The following is a 27,992-nucleotide window of genomic DNA, read 5'->3' on the forward strand; positions in this document are numbered from 1 at the left end:
GTCTATCATTTCCATTTTTATATCCATGTGTACCCAATGTTTAGCTCCTACTTATAAGTGAGAAAATGCAGTATTAGGTTTTCTGTTTCTGCATTAATTCATTTAGGATAATGGCCTCCAGCTGCATCCATGCTGCTGCAAAGGACATAATTTGGGGGTTTTTTTTATGGCTGCATAGTATTCCATGATGTATATGTACCACTTTTTTAAAATCCAATTTGCCATTGATGAGCACATAGATTGATTCCATTCTTTGCTATTGTGAATAGTGCTGCAATAAACATTCGTGCGCATGTGTCTTTTTGATAGAACAATTTATTTTCCTTTGGGTATACATCCAGTAAGAGAATTGCTGGGTCAAACGGTAGTTCTATTTTTAGTTCTTTGAGGAATATCCAAACTGCTGTCCACAGTGGCTAAACCAATTTACATTCCCACCAACAGTGTATAAGCTTTCCTGTTTCTCTGCAACCTAGCCAAAATTTATTATTTTTTGATGTTTTAATGATGATGGTATGAGACTGACTGGTATGAGATGGTTTCTTACTGTGGTTTTGATTTGTATTTCTCTGCTGATCAGTGATGTTCAGTATTTTTTCATATGTTTCTTGGCCGCTTGTCTGTCCTCTTTTGAGAAATGCCTGTTCCCGATCTCTTCTAGATGGGTAGCCTTAAAAGGTACGAGATTGAGGAACCTGGAAATGGGAAGCAAGAAGAAAGTGTTATCAAAAGCTAAAGAAGCCAATAAACAGAGTTCCAGACTTGAGACATTGAAACAGAAAGAAACCAGGAAAATTATATATACAGCCAGTATAAGGCAAGCAGAACTGGAGGAAAGTACTATCAGTTACAATTGTATCGGCTGCTTGTGGACAATAACCCAATCACAGTGACTGATTCAAATGTGGCTTTACTTTCCTTGTGTGACTGTAATCTGGAAATTAACAGGTCACGGCTAGTATCGTGACCATTCAGTGCCTTAATGCTCACGGACTCCTTCTTGGCTCTCTGCTCCATCCTTAGTTGGTTGTTTTCATTTGAGGCTCAAAATGTGGGTGCTGTGTCCACTGTCCAAGAAAAAAAGAGAAAAGAGCTAAAGAAACAGAGAGACAAACCATCTGGGATGGTCCCCTTTTTAAAGAACATTTCTAGAAATCTCCCCTTTGCAATGCTTGATTGCATCTCACTGGCCTGAATTATGTTGTATGACCACTCCTGGTTAAAAGGGGTTCAGATAAACTGAGGTTTCTTTGGTTTTGAGATCATTACATAGCTATTCTGAACAGAATTCAGCTCTGTAACTGCATCAGTTAGCATCCTAATGGGAAACAGATGGCACATCCAAATTAAAATATTAGATGATAAATGGGCCATAGACAATGGTGTAGCTAGGTGTAGGACATCTCCGAAGATCCATACAGTTACCTGGGACCAGTAACAGGCTATTAGTTAGGCCAGAAGGGATGAAGAGAGAATGAGCAATCCCACCAGGAAAGGCGGAAGTAGGCAGAGAATGCCACTTTGAAAGGAGTAGTGACCTTTGATCAAAGGACACAACCAACCCAAGGCAACCTAGAAAGAGAAAAGGTACTAATAGCCTGCACTCACTTTCCACCCTCCCTCTTATATCTGCCAAAGCTCCCTATTGGCCAAACAGAAGCCTAGGGCAAATGAACCTTGTTATGTCATCCCTATGGGTCAGTACCTTGAGGCTGACAACAAACTCACAGGAAGTGGATTCAGAATCAAGCAGACACATCCTTTACAGGACTCAAATTTTTTAACAGCCTTTCTTCCCTAATTTGTTCTTATGCACCTGTGTTCCCTTGGTTTGGAACATGATGATATTCCTGCCCACTACCCTTCTCTCACCTAAGCCCTTCTCATCCTTCAGCCTAAGAATCACGTCCATGTAGAGAACTGATTTGAGCAGATTCCCTGCAATATGTTCTCAAGGTACCCCCCGGGAAACACTCAGCACCCTGTAATTTACCTAATTAATGGGCATTTTACATTAGGCTGTATGCACCTTCACAACCTTTTTTATTTCAGCAATGCTCAATGCAAATATAGCACAGAGACCTATCAGACATTCAATTAGTATTTGTTTGTATTTATCATCGCAAAATAGAAATTGCTCAATTGCCCACAGTTTGGGGTACGTGGAATATATGCATTGACAACTGAGTTGTCCCGTGGAATACTTCATTTCAGCCTGGAGGATTATTTCTACTTAATCCTGAAAACTGATATGTGAGAGACTCAAGCAGCAGACCTGGTTTCTCTGCCCTGGGCAATGTTGGGGAGACTTGGACAAATTCAAGACTTCTTGCCCAGTCCCAGGCTTTTGTAATGAATTTGAGCTCTTCTACCTTTTGCATGGGTAATGAAGAAGGGCAGGGGGCAACACTTGCAATTATTTCTCGATGCACAGGCAACAGAAATGGCTTTGATGAGTGTGTGTGCGTACATGCACATGTGTGTGTGTGTGTCTATTTGTGCACACAGATGGACATAAGAAGGAGGTGTTAGAGAGTGTGGCTTGGCCAAATAATCCCGCACATCTTTCACCCTGAGGATACATGTGAATGATTTGAGGAGGTCCTTTGTGGTTTTGTTTTGTTTGTTTTGTTTTGTTTTGTTTTGTTGGAGACGAGGTCTCACTCTGTCGCCCATGCTGGAGTGCAGTGGCGTGATCTTGGCTCACTGCAACCTCCCCGTCCTGACCTCAAGTGATCCTCCCACCTCAACTCCTGAGTAGCTGGGACCACAGACATGCACCACCATGTCTAGCTAATTTATTTGTATTTGGTAGAGATGGGGTTTTACCATGTTGCCCAGGCTAGTCTCAAACTCCTGAGCTCAAGCAATCTGCTCCTGAGCTCAAGCAATCTGCCTGCCTTGGCCTTCCAAAGTGCTGGGATTACAGGCTTAAGCCAATGCACCTGACCATGGAGGCCCTTTGTTAACATGAGCTCATGGTAGCCAGAGCCCAGTCAGCCAACTTATCCCTCATCTTGTCCGAAGATGACTAGAATTTCTGTCTTCCTCTCTGAAAACAGCAGAGAAATTTCCCAGTTGTATGCTAGATGGGTTCCAGTTGTAGCTGTTATACTAACAAACTCTGATCTTCCTTCCCCCAAGTAGCTACAGAGACCCTGAAATGTACTCTTTGTATATTTCTTTTATGCTCTACAAAGATGTATAATTATATACTGTGATTAGACAACTTAATCATACAATATTGATTAAGCAGCTAGGCAGAACATGTTTATTTCTAATCTGTGCTGCATTTTCATCATGTAATATAGTCAACAACTGATAGGTGTTGAGTAAATAAAGATGTAATGCATTGTCATGATACTTGAAGGAAGCCTTAGTACTTCAGATCCTCTTATTCTTCATGTTAACCCTTAGGGTATTATAGTCATCTTACCACAGTCCCTCCTCCCTTTCATGTGCACCCTTCCTGTATCACTGTTGATACTCTCATAGGTGATCCCCTTACTGGGTATGCAATTACCTAGAAAAATACTGTTTGATATAATTAATAAATTATAATTTATCTTACCTTACTTATTTTAGTATACTTGATTATATTTGAGATTAGCCAGACAAATTTTAGGATGCAATCTAGTATTATTAAAAACAAATGTACAAAATTATTAGATTGTATTTATCCCTTGTTCCTGAATCACTGGGGAAGATGTGATTCGTGCCTGCTCCATGCTATGCATTTGAAAAGTGAAGCACGTGCGTGTATGTGAGTGCACACAATAACATGAAGATAGAGTCTCTCCAATAATTTAACTTATACAGGCCTATATTTATCTCAACATTCTATATGTAGATGTCTATAGCACCCTGAAAGTTGAATTCTTAAATATTCATGTGTGTAGTAAACTGATACTGAAGTTTCAATCATTCACAGCTTACCATCTTGCCATCCCCTCCATCTGCCCAGCCACATCCCACTCATCCTTCCAGGCCCCATCCAAGCATAGGCTCCCCCCATACTGATGCTTCTCTTACTCAGATTGTCTTTGTGCTTTATCTATTTCACCCCAGGAAATCCCAATTTGGATCATTTATTATTTCATCATAGAATTTTATCTTTTGATTTTTATGTGCATGCATATTTTATCCCCCAACTAATAATAAAGGCTAATATTTATTGAACACTTTCCTGTATCAATTCATTTAATCTTCCTAATAAACACTAAAAGTGTGTATTATTATTATTGTTATTTCCATTTTATCAGATAAAGTAGTGGACACAAAGAAAGTGTAAGAAACTTTTCCTAGGTCATCTACAATTAGGTAAATTCATCCACTTTTTTCTACAGTTATGAAATAGTCACTCGTAGCAATGTTGTTTTACATGAGAAGTTCTGTGTAATCGGTTATTCCTGGGCAGGGGCAGTAGCTTGTAGTTTTGCAACTATAGCTATACCTCTGAAACTTCCCATAGTGCCAGGCATATAGTACCTGCCAGAGGCATGTTTTTGGGTTAACTGAACTATTACATATGATATATGATTTTGAATTTACCAAAGAAGATTAAATTTAATGTTAAGCTAAGGTGCAATCCTTAGCTGGAATCTCATGGCCACTGAGATATGCTCTTTCTCCATGCATGTGGTTGGATGGCCACACAGCCCAGCTCACTTAGTAGAAGAAAGCCACCTCCTAGTACTCTACTCCTCCAGGAGAAATTTGATTTTGGATTAAGAGCTCACTTTCAAACCAAACTATATACATCCTACTGCTTTATTTCATAATTGCATATTGACACCAATGCCGCAACAGTTAGGGTTCCTCTGGCCAACTGCATGCTACGAGAATCTTCGTCTTAGAATCTAACCCAACTGATCAAAGGTTATTGCAGCTCTGGGTTTCCTTACAGTCAAAAGATTTGTTTCTGTCAAGATTTTTAGTAGAGGAAAAGGCATTATCTTCTAGATAGGGTTATATAAAGCAGCTCTCCAGCATTAAGAAACATAGCTTTGCCAATATTTCTGCTCATTGCAAAGAAATAGGTAAGGCACCAATTCCAGAATATATGGCAAAGGGAATGGAGTTGAGTCTTGGCTCTAACACAGTTTAACATTCCCAAACCCAAACTGTCTAAATAGGTACACATTGAATTCTATGTCAAAGAATTTATAGAACTGAATGGAATCTAGTTATCAAAACTTCCCATTTTACTGTTAATTAAACAAAGGTTTTTATAGACCTGTGTGACTTGTCCAAAGCTGTGACTACCTAGGTAGGTAGTGTCACACTGGGTAGTAAAATAGATGCCTTATAATTTTTTTTTTTCTTTTTGATATGGAGTCTTGCTTTGTCACCCAGGCTGGATTGGAGTGGTGCAATCTCGCTCACTGCAACCTCTGCCTCCCAGGTCAAGTGATTCTCCTGCCTCAGCCTCCCGAGTAGCTGGGACTATAGACACATGCCACCATGCTCAGCTAATTTTTGTATTTTTTTGGTAGAGATGGGGTTTCACCATATTGGCCAGGCTGGTCTTGAACTCCCAACCTCGTGATCTGCCTGCCTCGGCCTCCCAAAATGCTGGGATTACAGCCACGAGAGGCCTTATAATTCTTATTCCAGAACTGTTTTCTTAGTACTCTGATATTCTCAACTGCTTATAGAATATGCCATCTCACAGACACTTCTCAAAAGAAGACATACAAGTGGTCAACAAACATGAAAAAATGTTCAACATCACGAATCATCAGAAAAATGCAAATTAAAACCACAATGAAATACCATCTCACACCAACCAGAATGATTATTGTTAAAAAGTCAAAAAGTAGGCCGGGCGTGATGGCTCACCCCTGTAATGCCAGCACTTTGGGAGGCCAAGGCGGGTGGATTACGAGGTCAGGAGATCAAGACCATCCTGGCTAACATGGTGAAACCCTGTCTCTAATAAAAATACAAAAAAAAAAAAAAAAAAAAAAATTAGCCGGACGTGGTGGCAGGAGCTTGTAGTCCCAGCTACACGGGAGGCTGAGGCAGGAGAATGGTGTGAACCTGGGAGGCGGAGCTCGCAGTGAGCCGAGATCACCAAGATCATGCTACTGCACTCCAGCCTGGGCAACAGAGCGAGACTCTGTCTCAAAAAAAAAATAATAATAATAATAATAAATAAAAATAAAAAGTCACAAAATAACAGATGTCAGTGAGGTTATGTAGAAAAGGGAACGCTTATACTGTTGGTGGGAATGCAAATTAGTTCAACCCCTATGGAAAAGGGTACGGAGATTTCTCAAAGAACTAAAAATGGAACTATCATTTGACCCAGTAATCCTATTAATGGGTACAAAGGAAAAGAATTGTTTTATAAAAAAGACACACACACTCATAGGTTCATCACAGCATTATTCACAAGAGCAAAAGCATGGAATCAACCTAAGTGTCTGCCAACAGTGGATTGGATAAAGTAAATGTGTAACAAATATACCAGCGGATACTACACGGGCATAAAAAAGAACACGTTCATGTCCTTAGCAGCAATATGGACGCAGCTGGAGGCTATCATCCTCAGAGAAATCATGCAAGATAAAAAGCCCAAATGTTCTCACTTACATGCAGGAACTAAACAATGGGTAAGTACTATCATAAAGATAGAAACAATAGACATCAGGGACTCCAAAAACAGTGAGGGAGGGAGGGAGGGAGGGGGACCAGGGTTAGAAAAACCACCTATTGGGTTTACTATTTTGGTGATGGGTTCACTAGAAGCTGAAACCCCAGCATGACACAGCACACCCATGTAACAAACCTGCACGTGTACCTCCTGAATCTATAATAAAATAAAACATATTTCAAATTGAAAAATTCTGATACAAACAGAACTTCTTTGGAGCACAGCCAGTGAGGCATCCCTCTAATAGAAACTATTTCTATTATTGTATAGCCTAAGAATTGGTTCATTACAGAATTAGTATCCTGCTTAGAAGCTATTGAAAGCAAAATGAAACAACAACAACAACAACAACAACAAACAGTACAATTGGAATGTGGGACTGGCTTTGAAATCACATGGTAAAATTTAAGCAAGTGCCCACTGCTTGCAAAGGTCCTGCACAGGACACTTACTTGCTCCTGCCTTTGTCTTGCCATGTCCTGTAGAGGTAGCTCCTGGACTATCCTGTATATGTGGAAACTCCAGAAGCCTCACACCCTTACCCAACATGTGAGTGTCCATGAATGGGCAACATAGAAATTTTATGGTTTCCGCTAAGTTTGTGGGGGCTGTTCAGGGAAGCAAGTCTCATTTTTCTCTCCGCCAGCTAATACAGTTGTCTCTTTTCCACAGTTTTATTTACTCAAGGTCAACCACAGACTGAAAATATTAATTGGAAAATTCCAGAAATCAACAATTCGTAAGTTTTACATTGTGCACTGTTCTCAGTAGAGTGATAAAATCTTTCCCAGTCCAGCTCCGTCACACCCAAGATATGAATCATCCCTTTGTCCAGCAAATCCACACTATAGATGTCATCAGATGTCATGAGTCAACTAGCAACTGTCTCGGTTATCAGATCAATGGTCATGATACGGCAGTGCTTATCATGAACTATGATGTGCTTGTATTCACGTCACCCTTATTTTATTTAATAATGCTACGTCACAATTTCTAAGTATTTGTCTCACTTCATCTCACCACAAAGGCATTGTATCTTCTCACATCAGCACAAGAAGGGTGAGCATAGTGCAATCAGATGTCGTGAGAGAGAGACATTCATGTAACTTTATTACAGTGTATTGTTATAATGTTCTATTTTATTATTTTTTATTGTTGTTACTCTTACTATGCCTAATTTATAAATTATACTTTATCGTAGGTGTATTAGTCAGGCTTCCTTCTCCAGAGGGACAGAATTCATAGAAAACATATATTTGAAAGGGAATTTATTAAAGAGAATTGGCTCACATGACCGTAAAGGTAAGATCCCACCACCAGATAGATTTAAATGATTTCTGCAAGTGGGGAATGATAGAAGCCAACTGCTGCTAAACAGAGGAGCTAGGATCACATCCGAGAGTATATGAATCCAAAGCCACTTCCAATATCTACGGAATCTGACAACAGAATAGGTGTTTAACAATCTTGAGAACACTGTTTATTATTTCAGGGTTCATGATGTGATGAGCATCATGATGTTCTGAACATGAAAAGCCCCACAAACTTAGTGAGCCAGCCCAAGGGTGGAACCTGAGAAGCAGGGAAGCTGGCAGAGCAGCCCCCAGCCTGAGGCCAAATGCCTGACAGCCCCACAGAGGCCGCTGGTGCAAGTCCCAGAGTCCAAAGGCTGAAGAACCTGAAGTCTGATGTTCGAAGGCAGAAGGAGAAAAGGCGTTCTGCTCGAGAAAAAATAAAAAGACAAGAGGAGGTGTCAGACTCTGAAAAAATCAGTTATCATGAGAACTGAGTGAGAACTCACTCGCTTCCAGGAGAAAGGCACCAAGCCATTCATGAAGAATCCTCCGCCAGGATCCAAACACTTCATATCTGGTCCCACCTCCAACATGGCGGATCAAATTGTGACATGAGACTTGATCAAGCCTAACAAACCATATCCAAACCACAGCAATAAATATGTATGTATAGTAAAAAACATAGTATATATAGGGCTCGATGTCATTCACAGTTTCAGTATCTACTGGGGGCCTTGGAAGTATCCCCTGTGGGTAAGGGGAAGCTACTGTACATTGGCTGGAGCCAGACCCAGCCTATGGCTGGAAGATCAGAGCTCCATCAGCATAATTTCTATAAAGAACAAGCTGTTACATAAGTATTTTCCCATGACTTGCAAAAACAAAACAAGAGAATAGAGGTCAAAATGTATTGCATTTCAGCCGTGAAAACCTAGTGTAAAGGTGTTTACGGAATTTTTGCACAACATAAAACTTGTGGGAAAATCTGCCTTGGCAGGTTGTGCATATGTAAAATATTTCTTAAACAACTAAACAAAGTGATTTAGTAAAAAGATTCCAAGAAAAAAAGGTAAGTGCCAGCTGCCTGTGATGAGGAAGAGGGATGAAGGTGGCGAGGTCTGCACTGAAAAGTGTAACTGGCTGGGTCAGATGTAGCTATGATTTCATGTGGGTCCAAACTCCTTTAGACTTTGAGGAAAGTGACAGAAATCTCAGTTTTGCCATACAAGAAGTCTCTAATACAGTTCAACCTGCAATTAAGCTAACATATTCACTCTAATTTGATTTCTTTTCTTTTTCCTTTTTTTTTTTTTTTTTTGAGACAGAGTCTTTCTCTGTCGTCAGTCTGCAGTGCAGCCTTGCAATCTTGGCTCACTGCAAGCTCCGCCTCCAGGGTTCAAAGAATTCTCCTGCCTCAGCCTCCCGAGTAGCTGGGATTACAGGCGTCTGCCACCACATCCAGCTAATTTTTATTTATATTTATTTATTTTTATTTATTTTTATTTTTTATGTATTTATTTTTTTGAGACAGAGTCTCGCTCTGTCGCCCAGACTGGAGTGCAGTGGTGTGATCTTGGCTCACTGCAAGCACCGCCTCCCAGGTTCATGCTATTCTCCTGCCTCAGCCTCCCTAGTAGCTGGGACTACAGGTGCCCGCCACCGTGCCCAGCTAATTTTGTGTATTTTTTAGTAGAGACGGGGTTTCACCGTGTTATCCAGGATGGTCTCGATCTCCTGACCTCGTGATCTGCCCGCCTCGGCCTCCCAAAGTGCTGGGATTACAGGCATGAGCCACCACGCCCGGCCTAATTTTTGTATTTTATTAGAGACAGGGTTTCACCATGCTGGCCAGGCTGGTCTCGAACTTCTGACCTCAGGTGATCCACCTGCTTTGGCCTCCCAAAGTGCTGGGATTACAGGCACCAGCCACCGTGTCCAGCCGACTCTGATATGATTTCTATTACATTTCTAAATTTTTTTGGGAACCATTGGAGAAGGATATGATTAGCATTGCAAAAACAACCCATGACATTAAAAGCTAAGAAGAGACAGGAGGTCAAGAAGGAGGAGGGCAACAACAGGATCAAAGGTGTAGAGAAATCAACAGTAGACAGGAATCAGGTCAAGGTCATCAGACACATTTCCTCACCTAATTATCAGGACAGTTCTCTGATGAAGAATTTGTTATATTCATTTTACATAGGTGGGAAATGAGGTTTAAAGTTAAGCAACTGCAAAGAGTCAAGCAGCTGGTAAACAGAGGAGCTAGGCGTCACACCCGAGATCCTCTGAGCTCAAAGCCACTTCTAAACTCTACAGAATCTGACAACAAATTAGGTGCTTAATGACCTTGAGAGCACTGTTTATTATTTCAGGGTTCATGATGTTATGAAGCAGACTGCAACTGGTTAACTAGATAATGGGAGGTAAGGAGAGAGATAGCAGAGAGTTCAATTTTTAATGCAGTTTGGCGCTGAAGGTCAGAAGAGGTGGGGTAGGAAAAATGAGATGCAGGGATTTTTTTTTTTTTTTCTATTCACATAGAAGAGATTTTGAAATTCTTTAAGTGCTGTTAGGAGAGAGAATAGGATGGTAGAGGTGACCATACCTGAGATCTGGGGAATAATTAGGGAGGGAGTCCCTGATGAGGCAGCAGAGAAAGGAGAACTACGTAAGTTGAGTGAGCTCCTTTCTCTTAGTTTCTTTTTTCTTGGTGAAGCAGGAAGTGAGGCTAACATACAGGAATAAATTGAAGAGAGGAGGAGATGGAGATGATTGTATTTTGAGAGGAGACTACGAATCATGGGCAAGTATCCAACCGGACAGGGCTAAAGAGAAATGACCCAATCACCAGCTTGTTCAAACAGCCCAGTCTGTCAGTTCTCTCCAGCTCTCACCAGTGATCATGCTTGGGAAAGAAAATCTGTGCTCATCACTGCTTTAACTATAATTTTCCTGACATTTTTGATGGTTGACAGGCTTTGTCATTGTTGTGTTATTGCTTGTAGTTTACTTGTTTTTGGGGTTTTGATGTTGTTTTTTTCCTTTAAAAAAAAAAGCCAGTTTTTTTTTTCAAGGAATGCTGATTTTTTTTTTTTAACTTTTATTTTAGGTTCAGAGGTACATGTGCAGGTTTATTATATAAGTGAACTCATGTCATGGGGACTTGTTGTACTAATTATTTCATTACCCAGATACTAAGCCTAGTACCCAATAGTTATTTTTTCTGATCTTCCTCCTCCCACCCACCACCCTCAAGTAGGCCCCAGTGTGTGTTTTTCCCTTTTATGTGTCCATGTGTTCTCATAGTTTAGCTCCCACTTATAAGTGAGAACATGTGGTATTTGGATTTCTGTTCCTAGGTTAGTTTGCTAAGGGTGATGGCATCCAGCTCCATCCGTGTTCCTGCAAAGAACATGATCTCGCTCTTTTGTATGCCTGTGTAGTAACGAATGCTGATTTTAATAGACATGAATCTCATTCTGTCTTGTATTATGCAGCTGTGTCAACAGAAGACCTTTACAGAGGTCTACCCTATGCTTATGATTTCAATATAACTCATTCTGATTTCCTGATATACCGTGACCTTGGACAATGTCATACCAAAGCTTCTAACTAATCCTGTAAACTCTTTAGATTTTCCCACAGTGTTCTCTCTTCGTTAAGCATTGGACATTTTTTTCCCCAAGTAAATAATAAAATGTTTTTATAGTGCATCCATGGTTGTGGTACATGCTGTAGAACATTTAAAAAGGGCACAATTTTTAAACTTAAGGAACTTCTATCAAATGCCACAGCAAAACAACATGCAATAAATGACTAATGAACAATGTAAAAGAGAAAGTGCTATGCTCCTCTGGGCGGATGGTAATTAGTGTGGGCTGGCATGGCCTTCGTGGAAAGGCAGGATGGAAGTGGTGTCTTTAAGGAGAGTAGGACTGGACCAGCCAAGAGCAAGGGACAAGGTGCTTTGAATTGGAAAGACAGAATGTAAAGGCATAGAGATGAGTTGAACTAGATCACATAGGAAGTTCGGTAAAGAATCTCTGCAAGAGGGTGTTTGTATTAAGGAAATATGGTAAACAAGTTTGATAGCACACAAAATCACAGAGTAAAAGCAACCTTCAAACCCACCTATAACATCTATTTTACAGTTTGGAAGACTGAGGCTGAGACGCAAATGATTTCCTGAGTTTTCTCAGCAGGAAGAACTGGGTTAAACATTCAGGTTTTTGTTTGTTTATTTTTTTATTTTAATTGCAAGTGTTATGGGACCAGCGGTGCTCATGCATAGAGAAAAGGCTTTGTGAGGACACAGTGAGAAGACGGCTGTCTGCAAACCAAGGAAAGAAGTCTCCAGAGAAACCTGACCTGCTGACACCTTGATCTGAGATTTCCAGCCTCCAGAACTGTAAGAAAGTAAATGTTGATTGTTTAAAAAAAGGTGGGTGGATCATCTGAGGTCAGGAGTTTGAAACCAGCCTGACCAACATAGTAAAACCTTGTCTCTACTAAAAACACACACACACACAAAATTAGCCATGCATGGTGGTGGGCACCTGCAATCCCAGCTACTCGGGAGGCTGAGGCAGGACAATCGCTTGAACCCAGGAGGCAGAGGTGGGAGTGAGCCGAGATCCCACCATTGCATTCCAGCCTGGGCAACAGAGCAAGACTTGGTCTCAAAATAAATAAATAAATAAATAAATAAATAAATAAATAAAATAAGGAAGGGAGGTTATTGACTGAATGTTTGTGTCCCTTCAAAATCCCAAAATTTATTTGTTGAAGCTTCAACGTCTAATATAATGGTATTTGGAGGTGGGGTTTGGGGAGGAAATTACAGTTAGATGACGTCATGAGGGTGAAGCACAAGTCAACTAGGATTCGTGCCCTTATAAGATGGGTCACCAGGGAGCTTGCTCCTCCCGCTGTCCCCACCAGCCCCACATGCACAGAGAAGTCACATGAGTGCACAGAGAGATGGTGGCTGCCTACAAGTCGAAAGAAGAGGCCCCAGAATGAAAACCATTTGGCCAGCACCTTGATCTTGGACTTTCTTCCCAGCCTCAAGAATTGTGAGAGATAAATTTCTGTTGTTTAAGACACCTAATCTATGGTATTTTTTTATGATAGCCTAAGCAGACTAAGAAAGCAAGAGTTCATTGCCAAACCAGAGGCTTTCCTATATTCATTGCTGTCTCTTACAGGACTGTTTGTAGGGAGACATAAGAGCACAGAAGTTAAGCTTACTGGCTGTGTGATACCCCCACCTGCAAAACTGGTTTTGATCATTACAGTCATGTGACTTTGGACATATTTTTTTTTTTTTTCAAAACCTCTCAGAGTCTCTGTTTCCTCATTTGTGTAGAGGGGTTACTAATGGAATCCATTTAGAATGCTTTGCATGTGTGTATTAAATAATACATGCAAAGTGCTTATCATAACACAGAGAACATATTAAGTATCTGATATGTTATCTGTTGTTTTGTTCATTTTCGTTCATTTCTTTCAGGAGAGACTGACATATTTGTTAAGATTATTTGAGATATATAAAGGTAGATTAGATAAGGGGCTTACTGCTTAATAGGAAAGATAAGATTTACAGACAAAAATTTATAATAAAAGATAAAGAGCAGTCAGGGTTTTCAGTCAGGCATAGATGAAGTACTATGGTCATTAAGAAAAAAGATAAATTTATTTTATGTGTATAATTGGAAATGGCTTTGAGGAAATGATGGATTATTTCAAAAATAAACATGCCAGGAAAAAAGCAACCAAATACTTGCTATCCTTCAGTCACTCTGGGAGGCTGTATATTTATGAAGTGATTCTTCAGTTAATAGTCAAATTACATTTGGGAGCGGGGCTTTGGGGAGGAAATTACAGTTAGATGATGTCATGAGGGTGAAGCCCAAGTCAGCTAGGATTAGTGCCCTTGTAAGAAGAGTCAGCTGGGCGTGGTGGCTCATGCCTGTAACCCTAACATTTTGGGAGGCCAAGGTGGGTGCATCCCCTGAGGTTGGGGGCTCAAGACCAGCCTGGCCAACACGGAGAAACCCCATCTCTACTATAAATACAAAAAATCAGCCGGGCATAGTAGCAGTTGCCTGTAATTCCAGCTGCTCGGGAGACTGAAGCAGGAGAATTGCTTGAATCCAGGTGGTGGAGGTTGCAGTGAGCTCAGATCGCACCACTGCACTTCAGCCTGGGCAACAGGGCAAGACTCTGTCTCAGACAAAAAAAAAAAAAAAAGAAGAGTCACCAGAGAGCTTGCTCCTCCCTGCTGTTGGTAACTGCCCCCACAGTCATTGACACAGTCACTCAGGAGATCACTTTCCCAATTGCATTTTAGAAGGGTGTGGCAGATTCATGATGCAGAAGGGAGGAGAGAAGGCAGGAGGTGAAGGAGACGGCACAGGCAGAGGTACAGAGTGGTGACTGAAACCACATGCCATGTTAGGAGACTTCCAAACAAGTCTAGAGGGTTGGCACTTAGAGATGAAGAAGACGGTCTTCTGGTGAGTTTGAGTGGTCCTTCCTGACCTACCTAGCAGATCCACTAAGTTAGAGCTGATGCCAGTGGATTATTTAGGGTATTGCTCAGGGAAAAATTGGGAAGGGGCATAGAGAAAGATTGAAAGGACCCAGGAATGAGCATGGGTAGGTCTGTGAGAGCTCATGTCACTCAGACATCTCTGCTTGAATTTTACCTTAAAGGCAGTGGGGACTGGGAACTGGGTTTTCACGTGGGTGATGAGACATCATGCTGAACAGCAGTGCTGCTAGACATTCTTGCGTTTTATTCTTTTTTTAAAAGGAAATGTTTTAATCATTTCAAAATTAAATATGATCTTTGTTGTAGTGTTTTTTAATTAAAACTATCAGATTAAAGAAGTTTCTTTCTTTCTGCTCTGGGTTTAGTGATTGTTTTTTTATTCATGAATGGCTATGACATTTAATTTTTGGCTTCAATTGAGTTACATCATTTTTCTTTTTTAATATATTAATGTAAGAATTTATATAGATATATTTTCTAATGTCAAATCAATTGACATCATGACTAACTTGGTCAAGATGCATTTCTTTTAAACATTGCTGGATCAGGTTTGCTAGTGTTTTGTTTAGGACATTTGAACCTGTATTCTTGAGAGAAATTGGCATCTCATTTTCTCTCCTTTGGACTGTCCTTCACTGGTTTACATTATGATAGTAATAGCGTCATAAAATAAGTTTGGGAGGATTACATACTTTCCTCTGAAAGAATTTTATGGGATTGGAATATATTCCTTAAAGATGGCATTTTACCACACTGGTTAGATACTGTGATGTTTTCTTGGTGGAAATTTTTTAAATTCAGGGTTCAATATATGTAGTGATTATAGAATTATTATTCTTTCTTGAGTCAATTTTGGTTAGATTTTTTATTTTAATTTTTTTTTTTTTTTGGAGACAGGGTCTTGCTCTGTCACTTAGGCTTGTATGCAGTGACACAATCATGGCTCACTGCAACCTTGACCTCCCAGGTTCAAGCAATCCTCCCACCTCAGCCTCCAATGTAGCTGAGACTACAGGCACTACCACATGTGGCTAATTTTTTAAATTATTTGTAGAGATGAGGTCTCCCTATGTTGCCCAGGCCAGTCTTGAACTCCTGGTCTCAAGCAAGCCTCCCACCTCAGCTTTCCAAAGGGCTGGAATTACAGGTATGAACCATGATGCTGAGCCTAGATTTTTTCCTATGGATGTGTGCATTTTATTTATGTTCAAAATCATTTACTTAAATTATTATTTATAGTAGGCTTACTTTTCTTTTAAATTTCTGATGTTTCTTCTAAATTTTTATAATTTCATCCTCCTTTGCATTTCAAAAATTCTTAATTTTTGCTTTTTTTTCTTGTTTTCTTAATCAATTTATCCAGGGTCTTTTGTGTGTGTACATGTGTTTGTTTTTCAAATTTTGAAGACCCAACTTTTGTCTTTGTTTATATACCTTATTGTATCTATTTTCTAATTCATTTATTTCTGTCCTCATCTTTATTACTTATTTTCTTTTGATTTTAGTTGAGTTTATTCTGGGTTTCTTATGCCCAAAAGATGCAATCATATGTTGAGAGAAATGGCAATCAAACTTATTAAATTTTCAGTGGGATGAGTGACACACTCCCCTTACCATCACCCACCAAAAAATGCTGAGAACTATTCCAGAGAAGTACATTTAGGGTATGTTTTTAGGATTTAGATTGACTGGAATTCAGATCTGTGAAGTTTGGGGTACATTAAATAGTTTTGTTTCTCCATTTGTAAAATAACAGTCAAAACAATTACACCTCACAGGGTCTTGTGGCATTTACAAGAAATAATCCATCTGCCATGCTTAACGCACAGTAGCCCTCACAATAGGACCTCGGTATACAGTGACGATTTTTACTGGCATATGGATAAGATAATAAGGAATTATACGATGACAGCCAACTGAGAGTAACAGGCAATAAGTACTATAGTGGTGAAAAGTGGAACACAACTGTTGGCTGGAATAGCCAAAGAAGTCTTCTGGAAGAATCTAAAATAAACTTAATGTTGGTAAAAGGGAGAAGCACTGGGACAGGCAGACAAATGGGCATAGCATAAGACATAAGAAAAAACAACAAATCACCTTGAGATGGGATCATCCTTTCAAATACCATCATTTGCATTACTTACATTATAAGTACATTTTGTAATTTACTAATACAATGTCATTCTCAAGTTTTTAATCTATGTTATCTTTGTCTCCCCTACAAATCCATTTTTTAAAATAAATGAAGACAGAACCCTCATCTTTTATTTCTTCTGTGGTCCTCCACAGCATTTAGTATTCTACTCTATATACAATGAGCACTTAATCAATGCATATTGCATGAATAAGTCCTCACTTCTGGGAGTGTGACCTCTGTCTTACTTTCAGCACTTATTCTTCTCATAGTGAGGGTGACTGTAGAATACCTAGAGATTATCAGGTGAAAAAACTACAAGAAAATTGTGGGGGGGATAATTTGGAATCAGTCCACAGAGGAAATAATAAAACATTCTGAAGTTAATGGGTAATCCCTCAGAAATGTTTTTGATAAGACACCTCTTCAAAGCAAAAGAGAGAGCCCTCTTTTCTCATAGATGGTGGAAAAGTACATCCATCAAGCTATTCTAGACACTAAAGGGGCCTCTGGCCAGGATTCGTGTTTTCTTTCCCAGCATGGAGTCAGATGGATAAACCTTACTTAAACTATGAGAAAGAACAACTTAGTAAGGAATTGGGAATGTCATTTGTTATTTAGGAAATATCTGTTACAAAAACCCAAATTACATATTGTGTTAGTCTGATCTCATGCTGCTGTAAGGACATGCCTGAGACTGACTGGGTAATTTATAAAGGAAAGAGGTTTAACTGACTCACCTTTCTGCAGGGTTGGGGAGGCCTCAGGAAACTTACGATCATGGCAAACAGGGAAGCAAACACATCCTTCTTCACATGGCAGTAGGAAGGAGAAGAATGAGTGTCTAGTGAGGGGGGAAGCTCCCATAAAACCATCAGATCTCGTAAGAACTAACTCACTATCATGAAAACAGAATGGGTGAAACTGCCCCAATGATTCAATTATCTCCACCTGGTTTCTCCCATGACATGCAGGGATTACACAAACTACAATTCAAGATAAATTTGGGTAGGGACACAGCCAAGCCATATCACATATATAACTTAAATTGGATCAATATTTAATGGATACCTAGTTGCCAGCTACCTTGTTGGTTCTTGAAGAGACAATGATGAGTAAGAATAGTTTCTATCCTTAAAGATCTTACACCAAAGAGAGAAGGAAACACACAAGTATGCATACCAGGATATAAAGTCAGGCTATGCCAAACGCAAACATAGATAAACAGAGTACTATAAAAGTAGTGGATAGCGGAAATTAATTTTGAGTTGGAGTCAAGGAAGGTACCCCAGAAGAGGTAATACTGGAGATAATTCATGAAGTACCATGGAATTTAAACATACTTGAGGCTAGGGAATTTTAAATACCTGGAAAGTGGAATGCTTCTGGAACGGAACACAGGCTAACAGAATTGCAATTTAGGGTGGATGGGAGACTGGTAGAGTCAACTGTTAGCTATATAATTCTGAATAAGATTTGGGAGGTCAAGTGTCAGGAGGGCTGATTGGTCTAAGGCACCAGACTCAAGCTTAAGATTTGGGAGGTCATGAGAAGCACAGAGGAGGTTAGATATGAGAATCACTATAAGGCCATATATGGCAAAAGTTGACAACCAGTTGAATGCTACAGGTGGAAGCAATGAAAGAATCAATAATGAATGAGCTTTTAGCTGAGGAAAAGCAGTAAAATAGTGATGTCTACACCTGTAATAAGAAATCAGACACAAGAGAAAATTTAGACATAGGGTTGACATATTGAAGATGAGATGTGAGTTAAATGTGGCTATAGAGGCTGCATTGGAAAATACGGGTTGTGAATATATGCAATACTGGAAAGGAAAAAGGCTTATTAGACTAGTACAAAGAAAGTTAGGATGGGTGAAAATTAGGTTACATTTTACATGGAAGGAAAGGAAATTGATAGAATTTGACACAAAGAGCCTTAACTACAAGCTATACCTCAATGACTTCCAAATCTATGTCTTTAAACAGACCCTTTTCTTAGAATCATAGGCTGTATATTTATGTAAATTATCATCATCACTACTTGGTTATAGGGTAAGAATTTCAAACTTAACATTTTCAAAACAGATTCTTGATTGACATTAGATTATTGTGAGTGTATAAAAATGCAACTGATTTCTGTGTGCTGACTTCTTATCCTGCTACTTTACTGAATTTATTAGTTCTAGCAATTTTTAGTGGTGCCTTTAGAGTTTTCTACTTATCAGATCATATCACCAGTGAACAGAAATAATTTTACTCTTTCTTTCCAATTTGGATGACTTTTTATTCCCTGCTTAATAGTCTGGCTAGAACTTTCAGTACTATGTTGAACAAAAGTGGCACAATCTTGGCTCACTGCAACCTCTGCCTCCCGGCTTAAAGCAATTCTCCTGCCTCAGCCTCCCAAGTAGCTGGGACTACAGGTGCATGCCACCACGCTCAGCTAAGTTTTGTATTTTCAGTAGAGATGGATTTTTGCCATGTTGGCCAGGGTGGTCTCGATCTCTTGACCTCATGATCCACCTGCCTCAGCCTCCCAAAGTGCTGGAATTACAGGCGTGAGCCACAGCACCCAGACAAATCTTTTTTTTCCATTGAGACTTAGCTTTTCAGGAATGGGTGACTAAACTAGTCAGATAATAATGAAGTTGTTGGGACATAAGGATGATGTTACGGTAAGGTGTCTGAGAATATTGATGAGTTGTTTAGGTTGGTCAGGAAGGTGAGAGAGGATAGGAAGCTACAAAGGTCTGGAGGTTTGAAGGGGCACATGCAGGGTGCGAGTGAAAATGAAATGCAAGTGGAAGATACTGGTCGTAAACCAAAGATAAATTTCTAAGCCCCCCAACCAACTGAATGGACCCCTCTTTTTGCAAAAGCTTCCCCAAAGAAGCCTGAAAAATTAGTTCAGGCCATGACAGGAATTAGGGGTCAAATATACAGCATTATAGCCTCTTCCTTTTGGAGTTTAGACACAACTGACCAGCATTAACATTAAAACAGATATCTTAAAATGAACAAAACAGACTCTTTGTAGCAATAAGACACTGAGTTCCAACCTGACTCTGGTCTAGGATCATGTGACAGATGGTAGGCCCTGAAGAAAATAGAAGTATTTTACCCCAAAACATACTTCTTTGACATATTCTGAAATGACCCTGCAAATTATCTCTTGTGGGGGAAATTTGCATTCTGTAAGAATCTCCTTCCTTTACCAGTCTTTCCCAGAGAGTCTGACACATTTAAGGTCTGATAAGAGACATTCACTATCTCTTCTCTCTGAAACTTGCTACCTGGAGGCTTCATCTACATGACAAGAACCCTGGCTTCCACCACCGCCTTGTCTAAACACAAGCATTTTTCTATTCTGAATTCAATTCTTCAAGCAGAGCTTAACTCTTTCAACCAATTGCCAATCAGGAAATCTTCTAATCCATCTATGATGGAAGCCCCCTGTCCACCCCTATCCCCCCACCTACTTTTAGATATCCAACTTTCCTGGGCCAAACCAATACATACTATACCTTAAATATATTAATTTATGTGTTTGTCTGTAACTTCTGTCTCCCTAAAATGTATAAAACCAAGCTGTAACCCAACCACCTTGGGCACATGTGCTCAGGACCTCCTAAGAGTGTGTCACTGACCTTGCCAAGTGAACCCTAACCTTGGCAAAATAAACCTCTAAATTGATGGAGACATGTCTCAGATACATTTTGGGTTATATGGCTAAATTTTTTAATTTATCTGGTTTATGTCCAAAGATCTGAAAAGATCTTAGTGATGGCTTGGCCTGAGCTCCTCGTTCTGTCACTGAAAAAGTTACAGCCTGAAGAGGTGACCTGACTCTCCAGCATCCCGCAGTTAAAATGAGGGCCACCTGAATACAGCCCAAGTCCCCAGTCACAGATGAAAAGCAAGTCTTCCACTGGGCTCTTCTCTCACCCAACTTTCTTCAAAATGAGTCCCAGCTACTGTCACTCCTGCTCCTCCAGATTTGTTTGTTTGTTTGTTTTAAACCAACCTCAAAATTCTCAGTGACAAGAGAAGAAAAATGTCTAAACTAGAGCCCTGCACTGTTCGCTCTGCAGTTCAGTAAGTTTTGGCTTCAGATCATTTGGAAGTTTGTTTCTGAGACAAAATACAATGTAACTGCCTCCAGGCTCTTAGCTTGCCAGCAGGAGGACAGTCTCTAGCTGACAGGACCCTGTATCCCCTGCTGTTTGGATTGCTAACCAGGTTGTCTGACAGCAGGGTACCTTCCAGTTTCATCAGGGACAGTGGGCTCTAGATCAACATTCATCATTCACCAGGCTTTCCACTCAGACTGGGAAAAATCTCATGGCCATGTTGACTGTTCAGCGAGGACTAGGAGAGAGGCAGAGATGACTCACCGGGGCGAAGGCTGCACAGGAGTCCTCTGGATTCAGTGTGGTTTCTGGAAAGAGGTCTGTATGGTGAGCTGGGAGACCTGCATTCTAGTCCTCCTCCACTGTCTACTCAGCACATGTGAATAAAGTCAAGTCACCTCGCTAAGCCTTGGTTTAGTCATCTACAGAGTAAAGGGTCAGAAGAAATAATTTTGTAGGGTTTACTCCTGTTCAAAAATCTGGAATCTCATGGAAAAAGACTGGCATTTTTTATGTGAGGACCTGTGTGATGAAACATGAGTGAAGTGCAGTGTCCTAGGAAATTCCTGTTAACTGCTGGTTATCAATCATACTGATCATCATTATGCAAAGTGTGTTCAGAATGAACTCATGCTAGCCAATGCCAGAATTCCAGCTTTTGCAGAGGATCCAAGCACCATGCCCAGGAATAGGTTGGGTCTCTTCATGTAAAGCAGAGAGAGGCAGGGAGGCCTGAGGCAGGATAGTCAGTAAGCAAGCTAGATAGACCTTGATTCTGGGGAAGAAGCATCTGCTGATTGCTCTGGATTTTACTGGTGATGAATTGCTTTGGGTCCACAGATGTTAATTGTAGCCAGAAAAAGACCAGAAAGCTGCAATAGCATGATATATTAGGAAAAACACATGATTGGGAATGGAGCAGAACTGGAGTCAAATCGTGTTCTGGAACTAACTATTCATCCTTTCTGAATCTAAATTCTGTCATTATAACTCAGGGATAATTATATTTTTGCATGGGTTTTATGAGGATTAGAGACAAAGTACGCAAAACGTTTGTCACATGGTAAACATTTGCTAAATGTTATGCAATTTTATCAACGAGGTGTGGGAAAGGGGAAAAAATTTAAGCCCAAAGAGTAGCACAGGTACAATGTGATTTTGCCAGACTCAGACCTTCTAAGGTTACGTCTAGATCCGTGTGTGGTTTTGTAATGAGGTCCTTGACACAGCCATATGAAAGGGGCAATTTCTCAGGAAGCCTGGGTGGCAGCCGTAGGAAGATGCACAGTTATGTCTCTGAGCTTCCATTTGGGACTAAAGAAAATTTGGACTCCAAAATTTCTACAGAAGAGCCCTAAGGATGGCAATTTAGTAAGAAATGGGATCTAAGAAATTGCCATTAAGTGTGCACATAAATTTATGAATTATTAGAAAGTATTAATTGTCCATATGAAGGAATAGAAGACACAGATTGAATAAGGGTGGGGAGGCAAGGCCCTCTCCTCACTGTGAACCACAAATAAAATTCTAAGACCCCCCAACCATCTGAAAGAGCTTCTTCCTAAGCCAAGGCTCTTTTAAAATTTAACCTGAAAGACTGTTTCAGGTCATCATGGGAAGTGGGGTTGGATATGATGCCTCATTATACCTCTCCAGGATTAACATCAACACAGACTTTAAGTCTGATAGAAACATTTTACAGCCTCTTCTCCCTGAAGCCCTACTACCTGAAGGCTTCCTCTGCAAATAAGAACTTGAGTCTCCACAATCCTTTATCTTACCCCAGAATTTCCTTCATTTTTGTTTTTGTTTTTTTGAGGAGTTTCGCTCTTGTCCCCCAGGCTGGAATGCAATGGCACGATCTCCTCTCAGAGCAACCTCCACCTCCTGGGTTCAAGCAATTCTCCTGCCTCAGCCTCCCAAGAGGCTGGGATTACAGGTGCCCACCACCATGCCTGGCTAATTTTTATATGTTTAGTAGAGATGGCGTTTCGCCACGCTGGCTAGGGTAGTCTCGAACTTTAATCATGAAAAAGAAACGCTATAGGCCAAATTCTAATAAGGGTAAATGCATGCATATCTATAAAGCTTGATTTTTGGCTTCAATCTCCCTCTACCCCATACATATGCACACACACAATATACACACACACACAATACACACACCCTCATTAGAAACAGGACTAAAAACTAGAAGGCAACGAAGTTGCCATTGGTTCTCCACTTATATATCATTTATTTAATAAACATAAGTATAGAAGAAATAAACATAACTTCAAGCAAAGATGGACTGAGAATAAGCAAGCCTCCCTAAGTACAGTTAACTGCAGTGACAAAAAGAATTACGTTAAATGTAATACCTAGATTAAATTAATTAAATATTTACTAAGTGTTTTCATGGAGATTCAGAGTTAAAAGTTAGTGTTCTTAATCTCAATGAGCTCTAGTCCAATATGCAGCTTAACTGTATGCATTCATCGTGGTTTTATGCCAATAACCTACTGTGGAGAATTGAACGAGCAAGGGATGTGGTTAGATTATTCTATCTACTTAATAGATAAGTGTCCTTGAGCCAGTGAGACGTAGCTTCAAACCTTGGTGTCTTTATCTATAATAGAAAGGTAATAATACCTACTCACTAGATTGTAGTGAGGATCAAATGAGTTAAGGTAAGTAAAAGAGCTCTATAAACTTTAAGAAGCCCATACAAATGCTAATTGTTGCTATTTTCTTCCCCCTTAAGGGTACACTTGGCTCTCCTGATGAAGCTTTTAAGAGAAAGGCAAAGTTGACCCTGGGCCTTCAAAAAACTGTTCTTTCAGGTACAAACTACAAATCATGATTTTGAACTTCAAAAGAAAAGAAGGGATAACTTTCAAAAATACCCAGTTTTGAAACACTCTGTCTATTCTCCTTCATTCATTCATCTCCCATTGTCATTCCATGCCATTTCCCAAACTTTAGTCCCTTCTTAAGTCTTCCTGGTGATAATTTTCTTTCTGCTTTCATTTTCCTTCCCTCTCAAGGCAAAACCTCGAGAGGAGAATTGGCTGCTAGGGATCCTCTGCAGAGACCTTGAAGAACATGGCGATTGTGAAACTTCAACAAGAAAAGATTTAAGCTGATCTTTAAAAAAAATACTGTCAGGAATTTTGTAGAAATGACTTTAATATAATAACTGCTTCTTTGACTTATGTTTTGTCTGGTGGTGAAAAGAAAAATATTTATGAAAGCATGCCTGTGTCCTAAAATTGGGGACACAAATTTAAATGACTGAAGACACTTGAGGAGTGGAGGCAAGGATGGTGAAACCAGGCCCTGTACCAAGCAGGAGAGCATGAACCTGCTAAAGAGAGCTACTGCTTCTCATTTACAGTCAACTCATCTGAAATGGAATTGAGACTCCATTTCAGCCACAGTGATTGATCTGGATTTTTTGTAAAATTTCCTCATTTTTACATATTACCAATTAATTAATTAGTTAAGAAGAAATGTAAATGTTCAACCATGCTGTGTACTCAGGAAATACCTTTATAAGACATCATGGACCTACATTTTGGGCCAAAGGAGCTAGAGAAAAAGGATAGAAATTCATCAGATCCAGCATCACTACTGAATATTTAAATAATCCAGGCCGGGCACAGTGGCTCACCCCTGTAATGCCAGCACTTGGGGAGGCCGAGGGGGGCAGATCATGAGGTCAGGAGATCGAGACCATCCTGGTTAACATGGTGAAACCCTGTCTCTACTAAAAATACAAAAAATTAGTCGGGAGTGGTGACGGGCGCCTGTAGTCCCAGCTACTAGTGAGGCTGAGGCAGGAGAATCGTGTGAACCCGGGAGGCGGAGCATGCAATGAGCTGAGATCGCGCCACTGCACTCCAGCCTGGGCGACAGAGCAAGACTCCGTCTCAAAAAACAGATAAAATTTGAAAATAAATAAATAAATAATCCAGAGTTTATATCCTACTAAAGATAGATAAACAGGAACAACTTTGGATTCCCAGGGTTACATGAGCATTCATGATGATTTATTTGTTCATCACCATTTGAACAGACCACTGGGCAAAATGTAGAGATGGCTGAGATAATACTTATGTTTTGATCCCATGGAGCATATAATCTAAACTGAAAGGCAAGCAAGGTATATACAAATGAAAGTAAATTACAGGAATTAAAATGATGTAAGTTCCTATAATGTAGTGGTTAGTAGCATTGGCCATGGAGTCAAATGGGCGTAGTATCAGATCTTGACAAATTACCTTTCCTCAGTCTCCTGAGCTGTAGATAGCAATGGAACCTATGTCACAGGAATGCTGTAAGCACTAATGAGAAAATACATATAAGGTTCTTAGCCCAGTTTCTGACAACAATTTGATAATATTTTCATAAGATACAATAATAATGGTGGTAATGACAACAACAATAATAATAATAGAAGTAAGGTAACTCAAATGTCACAAGGCTGGAAATGATAGGATTATGTGAGGGATGCAGGCAGCATGTGTTAGACCCTTGCTACTTAAGGTAGGACCTATGGCCATGCAGCATTGGAATCTTTGGGGCAGCTGTTAGAAAAGCAGGAGCTCAGGCCTCAGCCCAGAGGGACTGCATCAGAATCCACATTTTATTTAGCATTTTCCACAGGTAGACAGCATGCACATTGAAGTTCAAAAAGCATTGTGCTGGATAACATCAGAGGAGGCAAGAACAACGGTCTCCAGAATGAGACAGGATTAGACCAGATCATAAGTTTTCAAACATTTTGGTCTAAAGACCACTCTACAATTTTAAAAATGATTGAGGACTTAGAGTCATTTGTTTATGAGTTTTATCTGCCTGATGCTTAACAATATAAGACATCTGGATGATCATATCTGCTTCAGCATTCAATCTGTTGTGTTATGTTCTTTTGGTTGACATATATGAAGAAAATGAGGATGTACACAAATATATAGCTTGCAAAGGTAGTGGGATTTTAATACCCTTTCATATAATTGTGAATTTTCTCTCTCATTGTTCCACAAAAATTCTATCAGTGATAGATAAACTCACGGAATCTCAAGTTTAATGAGTCAACATTTTGAAGACTTGTAAAACTCTGTGAACCAATATTTTCCAAATGACAAATGCATGCTTTTACAAAATGTGGAACGTGAGTCAAAGACCCACTCAAAGTAGACTACTACATTTCGGTCTGTATAAACTAATGGATTTTCATATACCAGGACAAAATATTCGGTGCATATATTTTTTCTTGAGACCACCGTAGTACTTTGTTATGCAGCAGAAGTGCTTTGGTGCACTTCCTATTTCCTCACATGAAATATTTAAAAGAAATGTACTTAAGGGTCAACATTCATTGAATTAATAATTTTTACTGTTTCATCCAGAACATTCTTAAGTGGAATGCATGGTAGTGAGAAATGCAATGACTATTGGCATGGTTTGGGACCACTACTTTGATTCATGATAGGTAGCAGTTTCACTCCTACTGTTTTTGCACTTTCAGGGCAAATTTTAGCACAGTGGATAAAGTAAGTAAGATCTTAATATTATTATAATTTTTTTAATCTCTCAAAGGTCCTTAAAAGGATTTGGGGTACTCTAAAAGTCTTTAGGCCATACTTTGAGAACCACAGAAATAGAACACTGGAAGATAGAGGCTCCATAAAAGGCTAGGAGAAAGGAAGAGGCCCACAGGACTAATGGAGTTAGGCTAGTGAAAATAGAAGTAAGAGGAAGCAAAGCGTGTTCAACCAATCTGCGTGGAGCTGAGCTTATGCAATTCAAAAACTGCTGCTTGAGCTACTCTGTTCTGCTCCCAAGAACAGGGGCATGGACAGAGAGAACACCGTCCTTTTAGTTTGTTTATTAAACACATCTTGGTGAAGTAGTTTCAACTTCAGCTAGTCTACATTTTGCTAAGTGAACTTGAAAATCTTGGCAGTTGATTCAAGTTCAAAAATCAAAGAGAAGACACATGAATAAATTACTTTTGCCATTATGTCTAACTAAAGAATTTGTACTCTCCCTTTAAAAAAAAAATAGAGACGATCATTTATTTTTCAAAGAAATTGCCACTTTAGTTTTACAATTCATATAAATACTATTTTTTCTGCCTGAGTTATGTCCTCCCTCCTGAAGACCCAAGTGGTTAGGGATCCTATTACTTATTTGTATGTTACCTACTTTAGAGAAAATGCTCATAGCTCGGGAAATCTAATGGATTAGATTTGAGATGATGAGTGACCTTGACTTCTAAATGTGTAACATTTATTTTCATGTATGGAGAAGTTTTACATTGTCAATCATAGGGAACACAAGTGCAGGAGGCTAGAACACAAATCTCAGTGTCTTGGCTTTTGTATACCTGAATTTCACCCAAATACCAACAAAATGAAATTACCCTTAAAGAGGCTACCTCTGGGACAGGTGTTACCCATAGAAGTTGGTCAGAATCTGCAAGGTCTGTTATGTATAGACTGTAGAACCAGATAGAGATACAACAACTCTGGGATCTGAGGACCCTTAGGAATCTCAGGCGGCCTCCAACGTTACAGGAACCTTGTTTAGCATCTGTGGATCTCTCCACCTTCTCCACAACTCTGCCACTCAAGCTCACATGGTTCCCTGACTTACCTGCAGGATTAGTCCTAGGCTGTCCAGTTTGATAACTAGTTGGGAGGGTGTTTTCCTCAGAGACATACAGTGAAGCTCCTTTTCATCCAGACAATGCTTTTACAGTTCACGCCTGGGGCTTCTCTCATTTTCTCTGAAATAGACTTTAAGAGATGCTTGGCTGCAAAACATCATTAGTGAAAATAACTCACAGGAGGACTTTTGAGCTAACATAGCTGAAAGTGCCATTGAATCCTTTTCTTTTACTTTTCTTTTTTTTTTTTTTTTTGAGACAGAGTTTCGCTCTTGTTGCCCAGGCTGGAGTAGAACGGCGCCATCTCAGCTCACTGCAACTTCTGCCCTCACACCCTCAAAAAGTTCAAGCAATTCTCCTGCCTCGGCCTCCCGAGTAGCTGGGATTACAGGTGCCCGCCACCATGCCCGGCTAATTTTTTGTATTTTTAGTAGAGATGAGGTTTCACCATGTTGGCCAGGCTGGTCTCAAACTCCAGACCTCAGGTGATCTGCCTGCCTCGGCCTCCCAAAGTGCTCAGATTACAGGCATGAGCCACCACACCAGGCCCTGAGTC

The 27,992-nt window shown here is 39.9% G+C and overlaps 1 long non-coding RNA gene across 2 annotated transcripts; it reads right to left on the minus strand.

Moving 5' to 3' along the window:
• Nucleotides 1-309: 309 nt before the first annotated feature.
• On the minus strand, nt 310-27,992 carry LOC139355684 (uncharacterized). Of its 2 annotated transcripts, none has more exons than XR_011606541.1 (3): nt 27,424-27,992; nt 21,046-21,203; nt 310-695 (listed from the first exon to the last, which is right to left on the minus strand). It is a non-coding gene; the product is annotated as an uncharacterized lncRNA (long non-coding RNA). The 2 variants fall into 2 exon arrangements; XR_011606542.1 differs by lacking the exon at nt 310-695 and adding an exon at nt 934-1,067.

Source organism: Macaca nemestrina, chromosome 8 (genome assembly GCF_043159975.1).
Source record: "Macaca nemestrina isolate mMacNem1 chromosome 8, mMacNem.hap1, whole genome shotgun sequence".
NCBI classification, from domain to species: domain Eukaryota; kingdom Metazoa; phylum Chordata; class Mammalia; order Primates; family Cercopithecidae; genus Macaca; species Macaca nemestrina.